The following is a 15,448-nucleotide window of genomic DNA, read 5'->3' on the forward strand; positions in this document are numbered from 1 at the left end:
GGACTTCAGAGGGCTGCAGCGCGAGCTGCGGTCGCTGCAGGACCTTCTTCACTGCGGCTGGGACGTGAGGGAGGAGCTGGAGGAGACCAAGAAGAGCCTGAAAAGGCACTTTGAGGAGGAGTCCAAGCGAATCATCTTCCGTTCCAAAGTGGAGAATCTGGAGAAGGGTGAGAAATGTAACTCATTCTTTTTCAGGAAACTTCATGCCGGTCACACGCCCCTGAACGAGCTGCGAGACGAGAGCGGAAACATGCGACGTGGGAAGGAGGACGTGATGAGGGTCGTCAGCGACTTCTACAGCGAACTCTACTCCCACAAGACTACCGACCCCAACGCTGCTGATAAGTTCCTGTCAGGTATCACTAACCATCTTGATCCTGCAGGCACGGCAGCCTTGGACAAACCTCTGATGGTGGGCGAATTGCTCTCTGCCGCTAAATCCTTTAGGACCGGCAGGACCCCGGGCAGTGATGGTCTTCCAGCGGAGCTCTATGTAGCGCTGGGAGACCTCATCTGTCCGGACCTGTTGGACCTGTACGAGGAGATGGTGGTGGAGGGTAGAATGCCTCCATCTTTGAGGGAAGGAATGGTCACGATCCTGTACAAGCGGAAGGGAGAGAGGTGCGACCTGAGGAATTGGCGTCCCATCACTCTGCTCAACGTGGACTACAAGATCCTGGCCAAGACGATGGCGACACGACTTAAGACGGTCATCGGACGGATCATCCACCCGGACCAGACCTGCGGCATCCCTGGACGTCGCATCGCAGACAGCCTCGCTCTCGTGCGGGACACGGTCGAGTACATCAAGGTCCGCCGCGCACACGCGGCCCTGGTCTCCTTGGATCAGGAGAAGGCCTTCGACCGGGTTTCCCACGAGTTCATGGGCCGAGCTCTGCACCGGTTAGGTTTGGGTAACATGTTTTGTTCGTATGTCCGTCTGATGTATTTTGATATCCACAGCTCGGTGTTGGTGAACGGCTGGAAGACTGACCCCTTCCCTGTCCTCTCTGGGGTCAGACAAGGCTGCCCTCTATCACCTCTTCTTTTTGTTTGTGTTATAGAACTCTTCGCAGAGGCTATCCGGCAGAATGGAGAGATCAGAGGGATCACCGCACCGGGTCCGGGACGACACGAGGTCAAGTGCTCGCTCTACATGGACGACGTCACCGTCTTCTGCGCTGATCGTGGTTCAGTCGACGCCCTCGTCCAGACGTGTGAGAGGTTCGGCCGGGCTTCAGGGGCCAAAGTCAACTGCAGGAAGTCGGAAGCCATGCTCTTCGGGGATTGGCAGCCGGCCTCCTCCGCCCCCTTCCCCTTCAACATTCAACCGGATTTCCTCAAGGTGCTGGGAGTCTGGTTCGGGAAGGAAGGAGCGGCCCTCAAGTCCTGGCAAGAACGCTTGGCCAAGGTGAAGCAACGGATCGGACTCTGGAGCCTCAGACACCTCACTTGTGAGGGTAAGGCACTCGTCCTGCGTAATGAGGTCCTGCCCGTCTTGCAGTACACGGCGCAGGCCTGGCCCCCACACGTCACTGTGTGCAGGGCCATTACCAGGACAGTGTTTCACTTTGTCTGGGGATCCAAGATGGACAGAGTCAGGCGGGCCGTCATGTACAAGGAGCCTCGCAAGGGTGGGAAGGGCGTTCCAGATATCCCCACCCTCCTGCGATCCTCTTTTGTGTGTGATTGTGTCCGCCGGACTTTGCAAGTCAAGAATGGCTCCGCGGGCAGGTCCATGTCTCGCTTCTTCCTGCTTCCTCTTTGGAGGCGACTCGGCTGGGACAAGTGGGACAGCTCCTTCCCCTACAACTGGACGATGCCATGGTTCTACGGAGACGTCGTTCGATTTGTGGGGGAGCATCAACTGGAGGGACTCAAGCCCGACTTGTGGAAGCCCAAAACTATCCACAAGCTAATCAGAGCCAAGGATGACGTGGAGAACATCACAGGACTTCACCAGGACACGCTGGAGACTGTGTGGACAAATGTGTCGTCTGACAGGCTGACCAACGGGCACAAGGACTTGTCGTGGATGGCGATTCAGGGCGGACTGCCCGTCCGGTCATTCATGCATGCCCGGAACCTGTGCAAGACCCGGTACTGCCCAAGGTGCCCCTTCGTGGAGGAAACATCTTTGCACACTTTTTGGGACTGCGGATTTGCACAGCGCCTGTTGACTGCCCTTGAGGACGACCTGAGGAACTCTGTCCCCAGGGCGAGCCTATCGCACCATTCTGTGCTTTACGGACTCTTCCCTGGGGTTCATACCGTCGGAGCCATCCAGGAGGCTTGGCGCCTTATGAACTGCTTCAAGGATGCCGTTTGGGTCGCCAGGAACCGGCTCATCTTGAGGAGGGAGAGGATGTCCATCCAGGACTGCCGCAGGCTGATCCACAGCCTGCTCAGAGACTATTCCATCATGGACGGTCCGGAGGACGAGGACGAGGACTAAACCCCTCCTCCCCCTCTCCCCTTATGTGTCTTGTCTTTCAATAAAGCTTCGGGCCTGTGATTTTCCCCTCCCCATCCCCTTTTTCCCAATCCCCATCCCTTATCACGGTTCGTCGTACTGTATTGATTGACATGCTTTTTCTTTCAGATTGAGTGTTTTGTGTAGCATAGGGGTGTGATGTGTCTAGTTAGTGCGTCGTATCCTCATGCTATGTAAATATGATGTAGAATTCTGTGTGTACTGGGCTGCGGCACTGTACACTGTCTGTTAACTTATTTTTTGTGCTAATAAAAGATATATTCAATCAAAAAAATCTGTTCTTATCAGTTTAATATCTGATACGTCCCCTATCTGGGGACCATATATTAAATGGATTTTTAGAACAGGGAGATGGAAAAAGAGCTTGCTCTGTCCACTCCACGCATTGACCTGGTATTGCAGTATCTCCAGGACCGGTGCACCCCTTCTTTAATGCAGTTTCTAAAATCAGAAAGAATTGAATTCAATGCTTTTTGTTCATTTGGCTTGTTTGTCGGATTTTGGGATGGACTCTTTGGCTTTGCTTTTCTTCTCCTCATTGGATTTTCCATGTTAAAAGTTGCAGAAGCCAGATGACAAGCTCATTTTGGTTCAACTTCAGCAACTGTGCATTGCATTGCCATGTAATGTAATGCAATGCTATCTATCTAGCTCTCCCTCTATACTTCCTTTTGGATAAACAGACATATTAGGCAAGCATTTTGGAGCTTTCACCTAAATAACTACAGGTGGTGAGATAAGCTGCACAATATAATTGACCTTTCAGTATATTGTTGCACACACACCATCTATTTAGCAAATGCCCTTGTTATCAACAGCAGCCTTTTAAACTCACCTGAGCTAACAGGTATGTGAGCTGGTTACTCTGCTGCGCTTAAAATTTCTTTTTTGGTTTGCTACAATGCCTTTTCTGAAACGTTGTCTCCCTCTGCTGGAACACTGACTTCTTTCATTTAATGCCTGCAGACTATAAAAGAGAAACCAACCCAAAAAGTTTGGTTGATTAGTCTGTGGCATTCTTTTAAACTGTTGCTTATGGCGGTCTCTGTGAGCTTCTCAGTGACATTCAGCCATCCAGGTATCCCGCCTGCAGTAGACGGAATGTGGCAATGGAACGCTGGCTGCGCGTGTCATAATAGGCTCTGAGCCTTTATATACCTGCGCACAGCAGCAGCCACCTTCAGTCTGCTGCTGGACAGCCAGCAGCAGCAGCAGCAGGAGAGGTAATTAATCAGCAACCCTCCTGCTAAGGGTAGACAGCTGCTCGTTCCACCCCCCCCCCCCGCCTTAATTGGTTCTCCTCCCTTCCAACGGTGTTGAGGCGGGTGGGAGCAGCCGGGGGTTGAGGGTACTGTGCTAAAAGAGGTGGAGTTATGCAGATCTAAAACGCGTGGATTGCAGCAGCAGCAAGCCGAAAAGTGCAGGCATGTGAGGGATCTAGAGGTTGACAGCATGTCTTCTTAACGGGAGTCCAGGTGGCCATCTCCACAAATGGACTTTTCAGAATCCTTGGGTGGAACCGTAGTCGGAAACCAATTCTGGTTATCGCTTCTCGGCCTTTTGGCTAAGATCAAGTGTAGTATCTGTTCTTATCAGTTTAATATCTGATACGTCCCCTATCTGGGGACCATATATTAAATGGATTTTTAGAACAGGGAGATGGAAAAAGAGCTTGCTCTGTCCACTCCACGCATTGACCTGGTATTGCAGTATCTCCAGGACCGGTGCACCCCTTCTTTAATGCAGTTTCTAAAATCAGAAAGAATTGAATTCAATGCTTTTTGTTCATTTGGCTTGTTTGTCGGATTTTGGGATGGACTCTTTGGCTTTGCTTTTCTTCTCCTCATTGGATTTTTCATGTTAAAAGTTGCAGAAGCCAGATGACAAGCTCATTTTGGTTCAACTTCAGCAACTGTGCATTGCATTGCCATGTAATGTAATGCAATGCTATCTATCTAGCTCTCCCTCTATACTTCCTTTTGGATAAACAGACATATTAGGCAAGCATTTTGGAGCTTTCACCTAAATAACTACAGGTGGTGAGATAAGCTGCACAATATAATTGACCTTTCAGTATATTGTTGCACACACACCATCTATTTAGCAAATGCCCTTGTTATCAACAGCAGCCTTTTAAACTCACCTGAGCTAACAGGTATGTGAGCTGGTTACTCTGCTGCGCTTAAAATTTCTTTTTTGGTTTGCTACAATGCCTTTTCTGAAACGTTGTCTCCCTCTGCTGGAACACTGACTTCTTTCATTTAATGCCTGCAGACTATAAAAGAGAAACCAACCCAAAAAGTTTGGTTGATTAGTCTGTGGCATTCTTTTAAACTGTTGCTTATGGCGGTCTCTGTGAGCTTCTCAGTGACATTCAGCCATCCAGGTATCCCGCCTGCAGTAGACGGAATGTGGCAATGGAACGCTGGCTGCGCGTGTCATAATAGGCTCTGAGCCGTTATATACCTGCGCACAGCAGCAGCCACCTTCAGTCTGCTGCTGGACAGCCAGCAGCAGCAGCAGCAGGAGAGGTAATTAATCAGCAACCCTCCTGCTAAGGGTAGACAGCTGCTCGTTCCACCCCCCCCCCCGCCTTAATTGGTTCTCCTCCCTTCCAACGGTGTTGAGGCGGGTGGGAGCAGCCGGGGGTTGAGGGTACTGTGCTAAAAGAGGTGGAGTTATGCAGATCTAAAACGCGTGGATTGCAGCAGCAGCAAGCCGAAAAGTGCAGGCATGTGAGGGATCTAGAGGTTGACAGCATGTCTTCTTAACGGGAGTCCAGGTGGCCATCTCCACAAATGGACTTTTCAGAATCCTTGGGTGGCACCGTAGTCGGAAACCAATTCTGGTTATCGCTTCTCGGCCTTTTGGCTAAGATCAAGTGTCTTGCCTGAGAGGATCCTTGTGTGTCTCCCTCTTAGCCTAGCAGCTTATGCTGCTTGCTGCTTTTGGGAGGGAGGTGAGAGGAAACGAGCTGCGATCATGGCGGTTATTCGCTTCGCGGAGCCCGGAGAAGCCCGGGTAAAATATGGAATCCGGATCGATTTTGATGCCGTGGATGAAGATAAATTCACACTGAGACATGTGGTTAATGATGTCCTTTTTGGAATACTGGAGGTGAAGAAAGAAGAAATCCTCTGCCTGCAGCAGTCAAGATGCAAATTCACCCTGGTTTTTTCTACAATGTTTTCCTGTAACAACTTCTATGCCTGTCTGAAGATGAATAATGAGAGGGAGGAGCTGTCTGGACTCACTTTCACTATCCTATACTCTGCTGGTGAGTTGCCTCTTACTCTGTTTATGTATAATCCCCATGTGCCCCTGGAGCTGATTTACATATTCTTGAGGAAGCACTGTACAGTTATCAAACCTGCTGTGAAAGTACTGAATGAAGCAGGGCTCTGGTCAGGCAAATATAAGTTTGTGGTGAAGTTTCATGAGAGCCTGGATGAGCCTGGAGGAATTCATTACCCTCCATCAAATTTCTCCATAGGCAGGGAGAGAGGCTACCTCTTTTTTCCCAATGCACCCAGATTCTGCAGACATTGCTGGAGATAGGACATACTCAAACAGACTGTACCTCTATTGCAGAGCATGTGTGCAGGAAATGTAACCAAGTCGGCCACTCTAGTAACCAGTGCACAAATGTGATAGTCTGCAATCTCTGTGGAGAGAAAGGTCACGCTTTCAAAGACTGTAATTTGAGACCTAAAACTTATGCGGGTGTTGCACAGAGAAATGTGGATCTTCCCCAGCTGGAGTTTATACAGGATGAGCTGGATGAGATGACCAGTGAGGAGGTGGAGGAGAGGAGGAGACTTGCAGAAGATGATAAACGCAGACAGCATGCAGATGTTATAGCAGAGGCAACTAGGTTGAGAGTGACACAAAACACTCAGGGAAGCAGTAGAGTTCATGCCGTAAATAAACATCAGACTGAAGTAACTGACTGTATGGAAGTGAGCTCCGTGCAGGAGGCAGAGGCTGATGTGCCAAATATGGCAGTTACTATGGGAGGTGAAGAAGATGTGGAATCCAGCTTATCCAAAACACCAATTATAAAGTGGGATGAAAGTCCATCAGACCCAGAGAGTGAATGTGGTCAGGGGGACCATACATCCAGAAGACAGGCGGACTCAGAAGAGGAAGAGTTATCCACGCCAAAAAAACAAAGGAGGAATCCTTCCCCTTTAAGTGTAGGAAGCATTAGCCCCATGAGAGTGTACCCTACAGCCCTTGATCCCCAAAATGAACCTTTTTTAGGGGAAGGAGCGGGCTACACCGTCTGCATATCCGGCGTACCCCCTCCAGAAGGACTAGGATGAAGAACAAATGGGCATGCTGTCGTGACCTGCCTCACCAAATTGAGAGATGGGTTCCCAAGCTGCTCAAGTGGCAATCCTGTCACTAAATGTTAGACAAATTAAATCAGTACCAAGAAGAACTATGATTTTAGATTTTCTAAAAAATTTACATGCAGATATTTATTGTTTGCAGGAATGTGGGATTTCTGAATCTCTGGACGACAACGTGTGGCCGCAAGGCCAATGTGTCTGGTCGGGGTCTGTTGAAAATAAAAACAGTGGGGTTGGGATTTTATTGGGGAATAGGGGGTTGAAAATAGAATCCTACACAGTTGTGGAGGCTGGGAGGTGTTTGGTATGTGAAATAAACTGTAGAGGGTGGAGATTTAAAATACTTAATATGTATGCCCCAGTAGGAAAAGAAGAAAGGCTGGAGCTTTTTGAAAAGATGTGTTTTTTTTTTCTTTCTGGGAAAATACCCATTGTTTGTGTTGGGGATTTTAATTGTGTGACGGAAGGAGAAAAGGTGGATGTCACTGGGAAAAAGTTAAAAAATCTAATAGAGGATTTCTCTTTTGTTGATGCTGCTGAGATAATGTTGGGAAAACCTCCTCCTGCCACATATAAAGCAGATAGGGGGGGCATTGAATCGAGGATTGATCGTATTCTTTTCTCTAATCATATTGTTTGTAAAAAGTTCCAGCAGGATGACGTTATTTTTTCGGATCATGTGTGTATGAGAGCACTTTTGGAAGATACAGTTTCCTTTGCATATGGAAGAGGTGTGTGGAAACTAAATGTGCGGTTGTTAGAGGATCACAGGATTATGAAAGATTTCAGAAGGATGTATGTGAAGTGGAAGGATCGGAAGAGGGATTTTGTGAATGTGCTGGAATGGTGGGACTGGATGAAGAAGGAAATAAGTTTTTTCTTCAAGAAATGGGGAAAGAGGAAAGGAGCCAATAACAGGAAGAAATTTAATGAGTTAAGTATGAAGTTAGAGTGGCTGAGGAAACTAAGAATGATTGGAATTGAAGTGGATGATTTGATGTGTCAGGTGAGAAATGATATTAAAAACTTTATTAATGAGAAGGGCAAAGAAATCATTTACAGGTCCAAAATTGAGCATTTGGAAAAAAATGAAAAATGTACTAGGTTCTTTTTCAAAAAAGTGTTTGGGAAGAAAGTGGATATGGATGAGGTGAAGAATGTGAATGGTGTGTATGTCAAGGGGAAGGAAGTGATGAAAGAGGTTGAATTGTTTTACAAGGAGTTGTATGGGTCAAAATGGATTGATGAGGGGATGATGAATGATGTGTTGGGAAAATTGGAAGGACATTTGAGTGAGGATGAGGGTGGGCTGCTGGATGATGAGATTGTACTAGATGAAGTGAAGATGGTGGTGATGTCTGCAAGTAAAAATAAGACTCCTGGAAAAGATGGTTTGCCTGTAGAGTTGTATATGAAAGAATGGGATACTTTGGGTAAAGACTTACTTGAGGTATGTCGGTATATTTTTCAGAATAATGTTTTGAGTGAATCTATGAGAGAAGGGGTAGTTGTTCTGATTCACAAGAAGGGTGATCGAAAGGATTTGGGAAATTGGAGGCCTATTACCCTTTTGAATGTGGATTATAAAGTTTTCAGCAAATTACTCGCAAATAGGATGCGTAATGTAATTGATCGTGTGATCGGAGAGGATCAAGTGTGTTCAATACCTGGTAGGAGTATGAATGACAACTTGGTTTTGTTGAGGGATGTGATTGGTGATTGTTTGAGTCGCAAACAGAAATGTATGTTGTTTTCAGTAGATTTTGAGAAGGCTTTTGACAGAGTGTCGCATTTTTTCATGTTTAATGTTTTGGCGAGGATGGGGTTTTCTAGAAATTTTGTGAGTTGTGTGAGAAGTCTGTACTGTAATGTGTCAAGTGAGTTTCTGGTGAACGGGTGGTTGAGTGATAAGGTTTGGGTTAAGTCTGGAGTGCGGCAGGGGTGTCCCATGTCCCCTATTCTGTTTATAAGTGTGATTGAGGTTTTTTTGTGTATGGTAAGGAAAGATAAGGTCATGAGAGGTGTGCTGATTCCTGGGAGTGGAGGAAAAGATGTGAGAATTTTGGGATATATGGATGATGTGGTGATAGTGAATGAAAACATGGCTGCAATGAATAGGGCCAGATTAATGTTAAGCATGTTTTGTAGTGCCTCAGCGTTTAGAGTAAATTGGGGAAAATGCTCCTTTAAATGCTTTGGAGATAACAACATCAAGATGGATGAGGTAACGTGTGAGGAAGGGGCAATTAAGGTATTAGGGATTAAATTTAATGAAAATCTAAAGGGAAATGAAAGCTGGGATGATTGTGGGAAGAGAATGGAGCAGAAGTTGAACTTTTGGAGGATGAGGGAACTAACTTTGACAGGTAAAGTGTTAATCATCAAAGCAGTAGTATTGCCGATCCTGTTGTTTGTGGCAAATGTGTACCCCGCTGCATCTAGGAAGATCAGAAAAACAGAGAAAATAATCTTTAACTTCCTTTGGGGAAGTCGTATGGAGAAGTTGAAGAGAGAGCATGTTTATAAGATGTGTGTGAATGGTGGCCTAGATTTTCCAAATGTTGAGTTCTTTTTAGGTGTGAGTTACGTGAAAATGATTGTGGTATGTTTGGGGAAGGATAATAAATGTGCTTGCATGATGAAGTATTCTGCTGGTTGGATGTTTTATGGTTTGAATTGGTTTCAGAGAGATGCCACAGTGCCGGTTGCTTTTAATTGTCCTGTATGGTATGAAATTGTAGAGAAATTCATCAGAAAGTTTGATTTGCTGTCTGTAGGTATGAATGAGTTTAGGAATAAGAAAAAAGTGATCACGAAGGTGCGAGATAGAGAGATTGTTTGTAACATTGTGGGGTTGAGAGGTGAGGATGTATCTGATATGTGGAAGAAATTAGGAACACAAGGTATGTCAAATAGACAGAAAGACATTGCATGGATGATGTTGCATGACATTTTGCCTGTGAGGGAGGTACAAAAGAGGCGTGATTTGATCAGGACAGAAGTATGTCCGAGAGATGGATGTGGTGCAAAAGAGTATATTAGACACTTGGTATGGGATTGTGATTTTGCATATGATGTGTGGAAAGGTATGGGAAGTCTATGTAATGAACTGGCAGGAGTGACGTATGTAAATTGGAAGGTTGCAATGTTCGGTATGGGTGCTTGTAGTAGGTTCAAAGACAGAGTTCTGTGGCGTTTGACAGTGTGTGTGATAGAAAGTTTATGGGATGCAAGAAACTTGTTAGTGTTTAAAAGGAAAACAATGTCGGTAAATGAGTGTTTAAAGTTGATTCTGTCAAGGATGTATGTGATCTATCTATGGGATAAAAAGTGTGGAAATATTATTGATGCAGAAGGAATATGGAAGTTCAAGAAATGGAGATTTCTTGTAAAGTACAAATAGAATAAGTAATTTTGTTGTAGTTCCTTTTTGGTTCAATTCAAAATCCTTTAAAAAATTTTATAAAAAAAAAAAAATAAAAAATCCATGATATGATGAGAGGTTGCCTATCATACAAGCTTGCATGAGCCAATTTGATAAAGCACAGCCAATCTGACATGGGAAAAAAAAAAAAAAAAAAAATCTGTTCTTATCAGTTTAATATCTGATACGTCCCCTATCTGGGGACCATATATTAAATGGATTTTTAGAACAGGGAGATGGAAAAAGAGCTTGCTCTGTCCACTCCACGCATTGACCTGGAATTGCAGTATCTCCAGGACCGGTGCACCCCTTCTTTAATGCAGTTTCTAAAATCAGAAAGAATTGAATTCAATGCTTTTTGTTCATTTGGCTTGTTTGTCGGATTTTGGGATGGACTCTTTGGCTTTGCTTTTCTTCTCCTCATTGGATTTTTCATGTTAAAAGTTGCAGAAGCCAGATGACAAGCTCATTTTGGTTCAACTTCAGCAACTGTGCATTGCATTGCCATGTAATGTAATGCAATGCTATCTATCTAGCTCTCCCTCTATACTTCCTTTTGGATAAACAGACATATTAGGCAAGCATTTTGGAGCTTTCACCTAAATAACTACAGGTGGTGAGATAAGCTGCACAATATAATTGACCTTTCAGTATATTGTTGCACACACACCATCTATTTAGCAAATGCCCTTGTTATCAACAGCAGCCTTTTAAACTCACCTGAGCTAACAGGTATGTGAGCTGGTTACTCTGCTGCGCTTAAAATTTCTTTTTTGGTTTGCTACAATGCCTTTTCTGAAACGTTGTCTCCCTCTGCTGGAACACTGACTTCTTTCATTTAATGCCTGCAGACTATAAAAGAGAAACCAACCCAAAAAGTTTGGTTGATTAGTCTGTGGCATTCTTTTAAACTGTTGCTTATGGCGGTCTCTGTGAGCTTCTCAGTGACATTCAGCCATCCAGGTATCCCGCCTGCAGTAGACGGAATGTGGCAATGGAACGCTGGCTGCGCGTGTCATAATAGGCTCTGAGCCTTTATATACCTGCGCACAGCAGCAGCCACCTTCAGTCTGCTGCTGGACAGCCAGCAGCAGCAGCAGCAGGAGAGGTAATTAATCAGCAACCCTCCTGCTAAGGGTAGACAGCTGCTCGTTCCACCCCCCCCCCCGCCTTAATTGGTTCTCCTCCCTTCCAACGGTGTTGAGGCGGGTGGGAACAGCCGGGGGTTGAGGGTACTGTGCTAAAAGAGGTGGAGTTATGCAGATCTAAAACGCGTGGATTGCAGCAGCAGCAAGCCGAAAAGTGCAGGCATGTGAGGGATCTAGAGGTTGACAGCATGTCTTCTTAACGGGAGTCCAGGTGGCCATCTCCACAAATGGACTTTTCAGAATCCTTGGGTGGCACCGTAGTCGGAAACCAATTCTGGTTATCGCTTCTCGGCCTTTTGGCTAAGATCAAGTGTAGTATCTGTTCTTATCAGTTTAATATCTGATACGTCCCCTATCTGGGGACCATATATTAAATGGATTTTTAGAACAGGGAGATGGAAAAAGAGCTTGCTCTGTCCACTCCACGCATTGACCTGGTATTGCAGTATCTCCAGGACCGGTGCACCCCTTCTTTAATGCAGTTTCTAAAATCAGAAAGAATTGAATTCAATGCTTTTTGTTCATTTGGCTTGTTTGTCGGATTTTGGGATGGACTCTTTGGCTTTGCTTTTCTTCTCCTCATTGGATTTTTCATGTTAAAAGTTGCAGAAGCCAGATGACAAGCTCATTTTGGTTCAACTTCAGCAACTGTGCATTGCATTGCCATGTAATGTAATGCAATGCTATCTATCTAGCTCTCCCTCTATACTTCCTTTTGGATAAACAGACATATTAGGCAAGCATTTTGGAGCTTTCACCTAAATAACTACAGGTGGTGAGATAAGCTGCACAATATAATTGACCTTTCAGTATATTGTTGCACACACACCATCTATTTAGCAAATGCCCTTGTTATCAACAGCAGCCTTTTAAACTCACCTGAGCTAACAGGTATGTGAGCTGGTTACTCTGCTGCGCTTAAAATTTCTTTTTTGGTTTGCTACAATGCCTTTTCTGAAACGTTGTCTCCCTCTGCTGGAACACTGACTTCTTTCATTTAATGCCTGCAGACTATAAAAGAGAAACCAACCCAAAAAGTTTGGTTGATTAGTCTGTGGCATTCTTTTAAACTGTTGCTTATGGCGGTCTCTGTGAGCTTCTCAGTGACATTCAGCCATCCAGGTATCCCGCCTGCAGTAGACGGAATGTGGCAATGGAACGCTGGCTGCGCGTGTCATAATAGGCTCTGAGCCTTTATATACCTGCGCACAGCAGCAGCCACCTTCAGTCTGCTGCTGGACAGCCAGCAGCAGCAGCAGCAGCAGGAGAGGTAATTAATCAGCAACCCTCCTGCTAAGGGTAGACAGCTGCTCGTTCCACCCCCCCCCCCCCGCCTTAATTGGTTCTCCTCCCTTCCAACGGTGTTGAGGCGGGTGGGAACAGCCGGGGGTTGAGGGTACTGTGCTAAAAGAGGTGGAGTTATGCAGATCTAAAACGCGTGGATTGCAGCAGCAGCAAGCCGAAAAGTGCAGGCATGTGAGGGATCTAGAGGTTGACAGCATGTCTTCTTAACGGGAGTCCAGGTGGCCATCTCCACAAATGGACTTTTCAGAATCCTTGGGTGGCACCGTAGTCGGAAACCAATTCTGGTTATCGCTTCTCGGCCTTTTGGCTAAGATCAAGTGTAGTATCTGTTCTTATCAGTTTAATATCTGATACGTCCCCTATCTGGGGACCATATATTAAATGGATTTTTAGAACAGGGAGATGGAAAAAGAGCTTGCTCTGTCCACTCCACGCATTGACCTGGTATTGCAGTATCTCCAGGACCGATGCACCCCTTCTTTAATGCAGTTTCTAAAATCAGAAAGAATTGAATTCAATGCTTTTTGTTCATTTGGCTTGTTTGTCGGATTTTGGGATGGACTCTTTGGCTTTGCTTTTCTTCTCCTCATTGGATTTTTCATGTTAAAAGTTGCAGAAGCCAGATGACAAGCTCATTTTGGTTCAACTTCAGCAACTGTGCATTGCATTGCCATGTAATGTAATGCAATGCTATCTATCTAGCTCTCCCTCTATACTTCCTTTTGGATAAACAGACATATTAGGCAAGCATTTTGGAGCTTTCACCTAAATAACTACAGGTGGTGAGATAAGCTGCACAATATAATTGACCTTTCAGTATATTGTTGCACACACACCATCTATTTAGCAAATGCCCTTGTTATCAACAGCAGCCTTTTAAACTCACCTGAGCTAACAGGTATGTGAGCTGGTTACTCTGCTGCGCTTAAAATTTCTTTTTTGGTTTGCTACAATGCCTTTTCTGAAACGTTGTCTCCCTCTGCTGGAACACTGACTTCTTTCATTTAATGCCTGCAGACTATAAAAGAGAAACCAACCCAAAAAGTTTGGTTGATTAGTCTGTGGCATTCTTTTAAACTGTTGCTTATGGCGGTCTCTGTGAGCTTCTCAGTGACATTCAGCCATCCAGGTATCCCGCCTGCAGTAGACGGAATGTGGCAATGGAACGCTGGCTGCGCGTGTCATAATAGGCTCTGAGCCTTTATATACCTGCGCACAGCAGCAGCCACCTTCAGTCTGCTGCTGGACAGCCAGCAGCAGCAGCAGCAGCCGGAGAGGTAATTAATCAGCAACCCTTCTGCTAAGGGTAGACAGCTGCTCGTTCCACCCCCCCCCCCCCCGCCTTAATTGGTTCTCCTCCCTTCCAATGGTGTTGAGGCGGGTGGGAACAGCCGGGGGTTGAGGGTACTGTGCTAAAAGAGGTGGAGTTATGCAGATCTAAAACGCGTGGATTGCAGCAGCAGCAAGCCGAAAAGTGCAGGCATGTGAGGGATCTAGAGGTTGACAGCATGTCTTCTTAACGGGAGTCCAGGTGGCCATCTCCACAAATGGACTTTTCAGAATCCTTGGGTGGCACCGTAGTCGGAAACCAATTCTGGTTATCGCTTCTCGGCCTTTTGGCTAAGATCAAGTGTAGTATCTGTTCTTATCAGTTTAATATCTGATACGTCCCCTATCTGGGGACCATATATTAAATGGATTTTTAGAACAGGGAGATGGAAAAAGAGCTTGCTCTGTCCACTCCACGCATTGACCTGGTATTGCAGTATCTCCAGGACCGGTGCACCCCTTCTTTAATGCAGTTTCTAAAATCAGAAAGAATTGAATTCAATGCTTTTTGTTCATTTGGCTTGTTTGTCGGATTTTGGGATGGACTCTTTGGCTTTGCTTTTCTTCTCCTCATTGGATTTTTCATGTTAAAAGTTGCAGAAGCCAGATGACAAGCTCATTTTGGTTCAACTTCAGCAACTGTGCATTGCATTGCCATGTAATGTAATGCAATGCTATCTATCTAGCTCTCCCTCTATACTTCCTTTTGGATAAACAGACATATTAGGCAAGCATTTTGGAGCTTTCACCTAAATAACTACAGGTGGTGAGATAAGCTGCACAATATAATTGACCTTTCAGTATATTGTTGCACACACACCATCTATTTAGCAAATGCCCTTGTTATCAACAGCAGCCTTTTAAACTCACCTGAGCTAACAGGTATGTGAGCTGGTTACTCTGCTGCGCTTAAAATTTCTTTTTTGGTTTGCTACAATGCCTTTTCTGAAACGTTGTCTCCCTCTGCTGGAACACTGACTTCTTTCATTTAATGCCTGCAGACTATAAAAGAGAAACCAACCCAAAAAGTTTGGTTGATTAGTCTGTGGCATTCTTTTAAACTGTTGCTTATGGCGGTCTCTGTGAGCTTCTCAGTGACATTCAGCCATCCAGGTATCCCGCCTGCAGTAGACGGAATGTGGCAATGGAACGTTGGCTGCGCGTGTCATAATAGGCTCTGAGCCTTTATATACCTGCGCACAGAAGCAGCCACCTTCAGTCTGCTGCTGGACAGCCAGCAGCAGCAGCAGCAGGAGAGGTAATTAATCAGCAACCCTCCTGCTAAGGGTAGACAGCTGCTCGTTCCACCCCCCCCCCCCGCCTTAATTGGTTCTCCTCCCTTCCAACGGTGTTGAGGCGGGTGGGAACAGCCGGGGGTTGAGGGTACTGTGCT

General features: G+C 45.6%; 6 non-coding genes across 6 annotated transcripts; all 6 read left to right on the forward strand.

Annotated features, from left to right (window-relative positions):
• The first annotated feature begins 2,727 nt into the window (after positions 1-2,727).
• Positions 2,728-2,921, forward strand: LOC141160128 (U2 spliceosomal RNA). Its single transcript, XR_012250104.1, has one exon. It is a non-coding gene; the product is annotated as a U2 spliceosomal RNA (small nuclear RNA).
• Positions 2,922-4,038: 1,117 nt separating this feature from the next.
• On the forward strand, positions 4,039-4,229 carry LOC141159107 (U2 spliceosomal RNA). Its single transcript, XR_012249121.1, has one exon. It is a non-coding gene; the product is annotated as a U2 spliceosomal RNA (small nuclear RNA).
• A 6,171-nt stretch (positions 4,230-10,400) lies between these two features.
• LOC141160220 (U2 spliceosomal RNA) lies at positions 10,401-10,585 on the forward strand. The gene has a single exon (XR_012250174.1). It is a non-coding gene; the product is annotated as a U2 spliceosomal RNA (small nuclear RNA).
• Positions 10,586-11,701: 1,116 nt separating this feature from the next.
• LOC141159108 (U2 spliceosomal RNA) lies at positions 11,702-11,892 on the forward strand. Its single transcript, XR_012249122.1, has one exon. It is a non-coding gene; the product is annotated as a U2 spliceosomal RNA (small nuclear RNA).
• Positions 11,893-13,013: 1,121 nt separating this feature from the next.
• On the forward strand, positions 13,014-13,204 carry LOC141159441 (U2 spliceosomal RNA). Its single transcript, XR_012249448.1, has one exon. It is a non-coding gene; the product is annotated as a U2 spliceosomal RNA (small nuclear RNA).
• A 1,122-nt stretch (positions 13,205-14,326) lies between these two features.
• On the forward strand, positions 14,327-14,517 carry LOC141159109 (U2 spliceosomal RNA). Its single transcript, XR_012249123.1, has one exon. It is a non-coding gene; the product is annotated as a U2 spliceosomal RNA (small nuclear RNA).
• The last annotated feature ends 931 nt before the right edge of the window (positions 14,518-15,448 follow it).

The sequence above is a fragment of the Phyllobates terribilis genome, unplaced genomic scaffold (genome assembly GCF_046119375.1).
Source record: "Phyllobates terribilis strain yellow unplaced genomic scaffold, ASM4611937v1 Scaffold_8__6_contigs__length_399053987, whole genome shotgun sequence".
NCBI lineage: Eukaryota > Metazoa > Chordata > Amphibia > Anura > Dendrobatidae > Phyllobates > Phyllobates terribilis.